Source organism: Sinocyclocheilus anshuiensis, unplaced genomic scaffold (assembly GCF_001515605.1).
Source record: "Sinocyclocheilus anshuiensis isolate Anshui unplaced genomic scaffold, SAMN03320099.WGS_v1.1 scaffold2490, whole genome shotgun sequence".
NCBI lineage: Eukaryota > Metazoa > Chordata > Actinopteri > Cypriniformes > Cyprinidae > Sinocyclocheilus > Sinocyclocheilus anshuiensis.
Genome location: NW_015555992.1, coordinates 1095 through 8344, shown reverse-complemented (window position 1 = coordinate 8344; position 7250 = coordinate 1095). Strand labels below are relative to the sequence as shown.

The 7250-nt window shown below is 37.5% G+C and overlaps 2 long non-coding RNA genes and 1 pseudogene across 2 annotated transcripts; 2 read left to right on the top strand and 1 right to left on the bottom strand.

Annotated features, from left to right (window-relative positions):
* Window positions 1-701: 701 nt before the first annotated feature.
* LOC107676109 (uncharacterized) lies at window positions 702-1643 on the top strand. The gene is made up of 3 exons (XR_001632690.1): window positions 702-775; window positions 1262-1353; window positions 1566-1643. It is a non-coding gene; the product is annotated as an uncharacterized LOC107676109 (long non-coding RNA).
* Window positions 722-4555, bottom strand: LOC107676110 (uncharacterized). The gene is made up of 3 exons (XR_001632691.1): window positions 4543-4555; window positions 3383-3387; window positions 722-796 (listed from the first exon to the last, which is right to left on the bottom strand). It is a non-coding gene; the product is annotated as an uncharacterized LOC107676110 (long non-coding RNA).
* A 36-nt stretch (window positions 4556-4591) lies between these two features.
* Window positions 4592-6743, top strand: LOC107676107 (uncharacterized protein C2orf71 homolog; annotated as a pseudogene).
* The last annotated feature ends 507 nt before the right edge of the window (window positions 6744-7250 follow it).

Sequence of the window (7250 nt, the reverse complement as noted above, 5' to 3'; positions counted from 1 at the left end):
TATATATATATATATACTGTATATATATATATATATATATATATATATATTCATATTTTAACTGAAAGATAAGAGACTCCTTTGGCACAGCACATTTGTTTTTCCTAAAAGTGCTTCTAAGGTGATTTCCTAGGATACATAAAGAGAGTCAAATACAGCTGTGTGTCTGGTTATTAGAGTCTTCTGAAAATGGCAAGTGCAGCTGGTGATTCTAAACGTCAGATGGATCAGATGGAGTGGTCTGCCTTCTTGTCTTTGTTGGACTGTGTTTTTGCAAAATCGTGGTGTGCTCTGAAAATGCTCTATGGAGTTATTTTTGTGTCTTTATTATTCAATCAAACATTCTGTGTTTGAGAGTAAAGCTAATTATTTTGTAATTAAAAAATAAAAGATTGCAAAAAAAAGTCTTCTTAAGGCTCAAAAATAAAGAAATTGAAAACAAAATAATTTGCAGTGCGTGTAAATCTTTGAAAAATCATATTTTTCTTTGTGCACTTCAAACACTTTGAAACCACAAACCACAAATGTGGCTCTCTTTTCTGCCGTCTTTTTTTGCGGGTCTAAAACTTTTGTTTGAAAAGTTTTAGTGAAGCTGTGTCTCAGTGGGCGGTCTCTATCCACCAGGATGAAAGGCCTTTTTCTATTGGTCACTCTCGATTGAAGTCACAGGTTGACCACGCCCACTACATTTCCCCAGAATCCCCGCTTCTGCCGCCGCAGTCTGACAGAAGAGCGAGCGAGGTTGTATCATGGCGAGCAACAGGTCGTTTACTGGGTAAGATAACTAACTTAACATCTTAAACTCAGTGACAAGTGAACTTAATTATTCTCTCCTCTCATGCTCTCCCATCTAAATACATAACGTTAGCTAAGCCCGTTGTAGATTTGATTAGCCAACAATATAGCTAGCTGCCAGAGCCCCCAATAGTAAAGCGTCAAGTCAATATTTTTAGAGATTATAGATTTCTATAGCTCCAGTGAAGTAAGGTGAGTAACGCACATCAAATCACTAGCCCATTTGGCGGGTTATGATTCATTGAATGACAATTGCAAAACTTATTACTTCAATAGTAACGATTGATATTCAGGACTTGTCGTACCACTGTAGCCTTGCAGAAACTTTGCTGTGAAGACCTTTTAATGAACTAACTTCCACATTTCAATATGCCCCTGACTTCTAAGGGGTGTTTATATTGGTGACTACTCCCTACAGCTTAGAATTCTATCAGTAGAACATTACATTTTTCTTTTCTGTTTGCAGGATGAAGATTTGGTGTTGATAGAGGTAACTTCTTTAAGGCAAAACCTTAGACCTGATGCAACATCATCCCATGTTGCAATCACCCTCAGGAGGTACACAAACAAAAGCTAAATTGAACATTGTCAATTATCAATTCCTATTTTACAAAATTTGCCCGGCATACATTTTTGTCTTTAATGTAACATCATCCCATGTTGCAATCACCCTCAGGAGGTACACAAGCAAAAGCTAAACTGAACATTGTCAATTATCAATTCCTACTTTACAAAATTTGCCCTGCATACATTTTGTCTTTAATGTGTAGGCACTTGAAGCCCAGTGCCCAATATGCACAGGAACATTTCCAGTGTCAGAAGTAGAACTGCCATGCCAGCTTTTGTGGAGAAAGGTAATGGTAATATTGACTCACATTGAAGCTTAAAAACACCTAAAAAAACAAACAAAAAAAAGCTTAAAAAGCATCTAAAAGGGAGACTTAACACTGGAATAATGATGCTGAACAGTTTGCTTGATTGTTTTTAGCTTTATATACATATAATTTTATTAATTTATTTTTACAGGCTCTCCAAGGTGATTTTCAAGGGATTGACAGGGCTTCCTGTTTTTTGACATTTCCACAACTTTAGACGTGCTATCTCGTGACAGATTTCAGATGTCTCTGTGGTGTTTATCTGTGCTGCTGCATGACGAATCACATCCGCCTCACTGTAAAAAGAAATACATAAAATTATATATATATATATATAAACTGTTGCGAATCAGCTCATCGGGAAATATGAATAGTGCAGCAATTAGCATAAAGAAAAACTTACCTCTTAGAGTATTAATAATAATAATAATAATAAAAAGTTTACAGTAATAATTGATTGCTTCTGTTGTCCTCATTTGTAAGTCGCTTTAGATAAAAGCGTCTGATAAATGACAAAAAAAAAATATATATATATATATATATGTATATATATATATAAACAATAAAGCAAAATTTTCAGCATCATTACTCCAGTCTTAAGTGTCACAATATAACAATGTTTATTTTTTTTGCTCAACAAACATTATTATCGATGTTGAAAACAGTTGTGTACAATTTTTTTTTTCAGGATTCTTTGAGAATAGAATGTTCAAACAAACAGCATTTATCTGAAATAGAAAGATTTTGTAATAATATACACTACTGTTCAAAAGTTTGGGGTCAGTAAGACTTTCTTTTGGAAATAAATTAATACTTTTATTCAGCAAGGATGCATTAAATTGATCAAAAGGGATTAAGACATTTATACTGTTATAAACAATTTTTACTTCAGATAAATTTATATTCATCAAAGAATCCACTTTTTTTTTCAACATTGACAATAATAAATGTTTTTTGAGCAACAAATCAGCATATTAGAATGATTTCTGAATGATCATGTGACACTGAAGACTGGAGTAATGATGCTGAAAATTCAGCTTTGATCACATAAATAAATTACATTTTTAACATGTATTCAAATAGAAAACAGTTATGGTATAATATTTCACAATAATACTGTTTACTGTATATTTGATCAAATTAATGCAGCTTTGATAAGCAGAAGAGACTCCAAACAACTTTGTGTGTGTATAAATGTATATATTAATTTTGTATGATCTTTTTAAGACCTTTGCAATGTACTGTTTTGAACCAATGTAATGAACATAGTCAGGTAGGTTACCATGAGATATGATCCAAATCAGAGCACCTTTTAGGTGTTTTTAAGCTGCAATGTGAGTTACTGTTACCATTACCTTTCTCTACAAAAGCTGGCATGGCAGTTCTACTTCTGACACTGGAAATGTTCCTGTGCATATTGGGCACTGGGCTTCAAATGCCTACACATTAAAGACAAAATGTATGCAGGGCAAATTTTGTAAAGTAGGAATTGATAATTGACAATGTTCAGTTTAGCTTTTGCTTGTGTACCTCCTGAGGGTGATTGCAACATGGGATGATGTTGCATCAGGTCTAAGGTTTTGCCTTAAAGAAGTTACCTCTATCAACACCAAATCTTCTTCATGCAAATGCCTCCTGAGGGGGATTGCAACATGGGATGATGTTGCATCAGGTCTAAGGTTTTGCCTTAAAGAAGTTACCTCTATCAACACCAAAACTTCTTCCTGCAAACAGAAAAGAAAAATGTAATGTTCTACAGATAGAATCCTAGGCTGTAGGGAGTAGTCACAAATAAAAATACCCCTTAGAAGTCAGGGGCATATTGAAATGGGGAAGTTAGTTCATTAAAAGGTCTTCAAAGCAAAGTTTCTGCAAGGCTACAGTGGTACGACAAGTCCTGAATATCAATCGTTACTATTGAAGTAATACGTTTTCCAATTGTCATTGCACAGGTCTTAAAGATAGTACAAAACAAACCTGTTATTAAAATGCACGATACACAGTCTTGTAGACTAGGGTGAAGTCAGAATGTACAGACATCGGTGCCAAATCGTTGTATTTTAGAAAACTTTGAAAGGCAAACTACAGCTGTTGCGTGCCACAAATAGACTTGAGTGTGCATACGGTCATAATTTATGAATCATAACCCGCCAAATGGGCTAGTGATTTGATGTGCGTTACTCACCTTACTTCACTGGAGCTATAGAAATCTATAATCTCTGAAAATATTGGCCTGACGCTTTACTATTGGGGGCTCTGGCAGCTAGCAATACTGTTGGCTAATCAAATCTACAAAGGGCTTAGCTAACGTTACGTATTTAGATGGGAGAGCATGAGAAGAGAGAATAATTAAGTTCACTTGTCACTGAGTTTAAGATAAGTTAGTTATCTTACCCAGTAAATGACCTGTTGCTCGCCATGATACAACCTCGCTCGCTCTTCTGTCAGACTGCGGCGGCAGAAGCGGGGATTCTGGGGAAATGTAGTGGGCGTGGTCAACCTGTGACTTCAATCGAGAGTGACCAATAGAAAAAGGCCTTTCATCCTGGTGGGTATAGAGACCGCCCACTGAGACACAGCTTCACTCACAAGCAAAACTTTTCAACTCGCAAACAAAAGTTTTAGACCCCCAAAAAAAGACGGCAGAAAAGAGAGCCACATTTGTGGTTTCGAGATGAATAGTGTTTGAAGTGCACAAAGAAAAATTAAGATTTTCAAAGATTTATACACTCTGCATATAATTTTGTTTTCAATTTCTTTATTTTTGAGCCTTAAGAATACTTTTTTATTGCAATCTTTTATTTTTTAATTACAAAATAATTAGCTTTACTCTCAAACACAGAATGTTTGATTGAATAATAAAGACACAAACATAATTCCATAACGGTCTCCATTCAGCACAGGGTGCATTCAGAAGAGGGAGAACTCTGCTTCCAGGGACTCACTAGAGACTTGGAGAATCACAATCTGATGATGGGAGCAGTGGAGAATGCTGTGGACAGGACACACAGAGAGATAACTTAGGGTTAGTTCACCCAAAAATTAAAATTATGTAATTAATTACTCACCCTCATGTCGTTCCACACCCCTAAGACCTTCGTTCATCTTCAGAACACAAATTAAGATATTTTTGATCAAATTTGATGGCTCAGAGAGACCTCCATTGACAACAACGCCACCCAAACTCTCAAGATCCATAAAGGTACTAAAGACTTTTTTAAAACAGTCAACGTGACTACAGTGGTTCAAAAATAATGTTATGAAGCGACAAGAATACTTTTTGTGTGCAAAAACAAAACAAAAATAATGACTATTCAACAAGCTCTTCTCTTCTGTGTCATTCTCATACGTTGTTTTCGTCCAGCGCTTCCAGGTTCTACGTCAGAACGCCGGCTCATTATTGGACGGCTCCTGCATCAGCATCACACGCATGCGTCGCGCTGTTCACATGTGCAGCTTTGGCCAATAATGAGCCGGTGATCGGACGTAGAACACGGAAGCCTTCACTGTGCTTACTGCGTTAACCCGCGTAAGGATAATGACAGGGAAGAGAAGATATTGCTGAATAAAGTTATTATTTTTGTTTTGTTTTTACTCACAAAAAGTATTCTCGTCACTTCATAAAATTATTGTAGAACCACTGTAGCCACATCGACTGTTTTAACGACGTCTTTAGTACCTTTATGGATCTTGAAAATTTGGGTGGCGTTGCCGTCAATGGAGGCCTCTCTGAGCCATCGGATTTGATCAAAAATATCTTAATTTGTGTTCTGAAGATGAACGAAGGTCTAAGAGGTGTGGAACGACATGAGGGTGAGTAATGAATGACAGAATTTTCATTTTTGGGTGAACTAACCCTTTAACGGTTCGGAACAACACAACTTCCATGTCGTTAGGGAGGAAATTCTCTATGGCTGAGCCTGAAGGGGCTGCTTCTGCCAAACTGGGTACACAAGAGATTATAATTGATATATTATCTCAAGGGAAGGAACGGCAAGAATAAAAATGAGAGGCTTGTGAGAAAAAAGGGTGCAAAGAATTAAAAGAAAGGTCCTAAAGGTATCAAACTAAACAGGAAGAAAGAATACTTTTTAATAAAGAAAAAGTAGACACTCCAGAGACACTTGTGAAAGCTCATCAAGCAGCATATGCATATCTTAACCCCAGCATCAGCAAATATGAAGATCTCTAGGGGTTACTTGATCATGCAGCCCAAACCAAAATTTCCTTGCAACCCATGGTGGCGTTCATGGTCTTACGCTATGAGGAAATAAACAAAGGGCTGCACGAAATAGTCGAAGAGGGGGAGATTATGTTAAAAGGTAATGGAGAGCATCTGGCTTGGCCTTGCAAAAAAAGAATTCCTCTTCATCCAACTCAGCAAAACATGTGACCTCTCCCACCTGCAGTGAGCCCCCACCAGACCTACTACAACAACTCCTTCAGTACACCGTACAGAGGATGTGTCAGGTAGGTCAATCAGTGTGTGGAATTGGGGATACTGCGCTTGAGGAGGCAGTAGATTACTTTTCCTCCATTACTGAAATTCTAGATGAGAAGCTCAGGACAAAACGTGCATCAGAATCTAGATTAATGCGGCTGCTGTCTCGGATTGAGGCAGCATCACAGAAAAAACCTGGCCCAGAAGACTCTGCTCTATTTCATGAAGACAGTGGACTTGAGACAGAAAGTGAGTACCTGGCAGGTTCAGACAGACAACGCCAACAGAAAGAAAGTTCTGAGTCAACTGGGACTATTTATGCTACATCAGGTAGCCTTTGCGTTTCTACACCAGTTCACCAAGGCTCATACAGAGGCAGACTTCTCAAAACAATAAGACAAAGGAGCTCTCTTAACTGTATAGACTCAACTTGCACTATTACAGAAAAAGAACAGAGGGATACGGAATCACTACTTGGCTCTGTCTCCTTGGATGAAGGTGGCGAGGATGATGTGGAGGATGGTAGTGAACAGGATAAAAGAAGCAAACAAACAGATTATTTTTTTTCATTTTTTGCCATCCCAAGGCCCAGGATAAAAAGCAAAACAGGCAGAAAACCCAAACAGCAGTAGTCAATGGACTGAGGATGGTGACAAAAGTTCTAAAAGACCCCAAACGGTTGCCTCTAGAACATCTAAGAAAAAGACCACAGTTACTAAACGGTCGAGATCAGCAGACTCTATGCATTGTAGGGATTTCTATCATGAACAGGACACTGATAAGCCACTGCATCAACTCATCATGAGGCTTCGAACTAATCTAATCAAGAGATAACACAGATCTTTTGTATCAGGACTATGACATATAGATACGTCGTGATCGCCAATGAATGAACTACTACATCCAACAGGAAGAGGACGAGTAATTTAATCACACCCTCAGGCCTGCCACACGGGATCTATGCATGACTATCACATGACGTTTGATCATCTGCTTCCTGACCTGTCTGAAACCCTTACAAACTTCTCTTACAACAAAAGAAACAGAACCTTGCATGACGATTTTAACAGACAATCGTTTAAAACTCATAAGTAGTGAAAATGTATCCACTGTATGTGTTATGCCGTATATATATATAT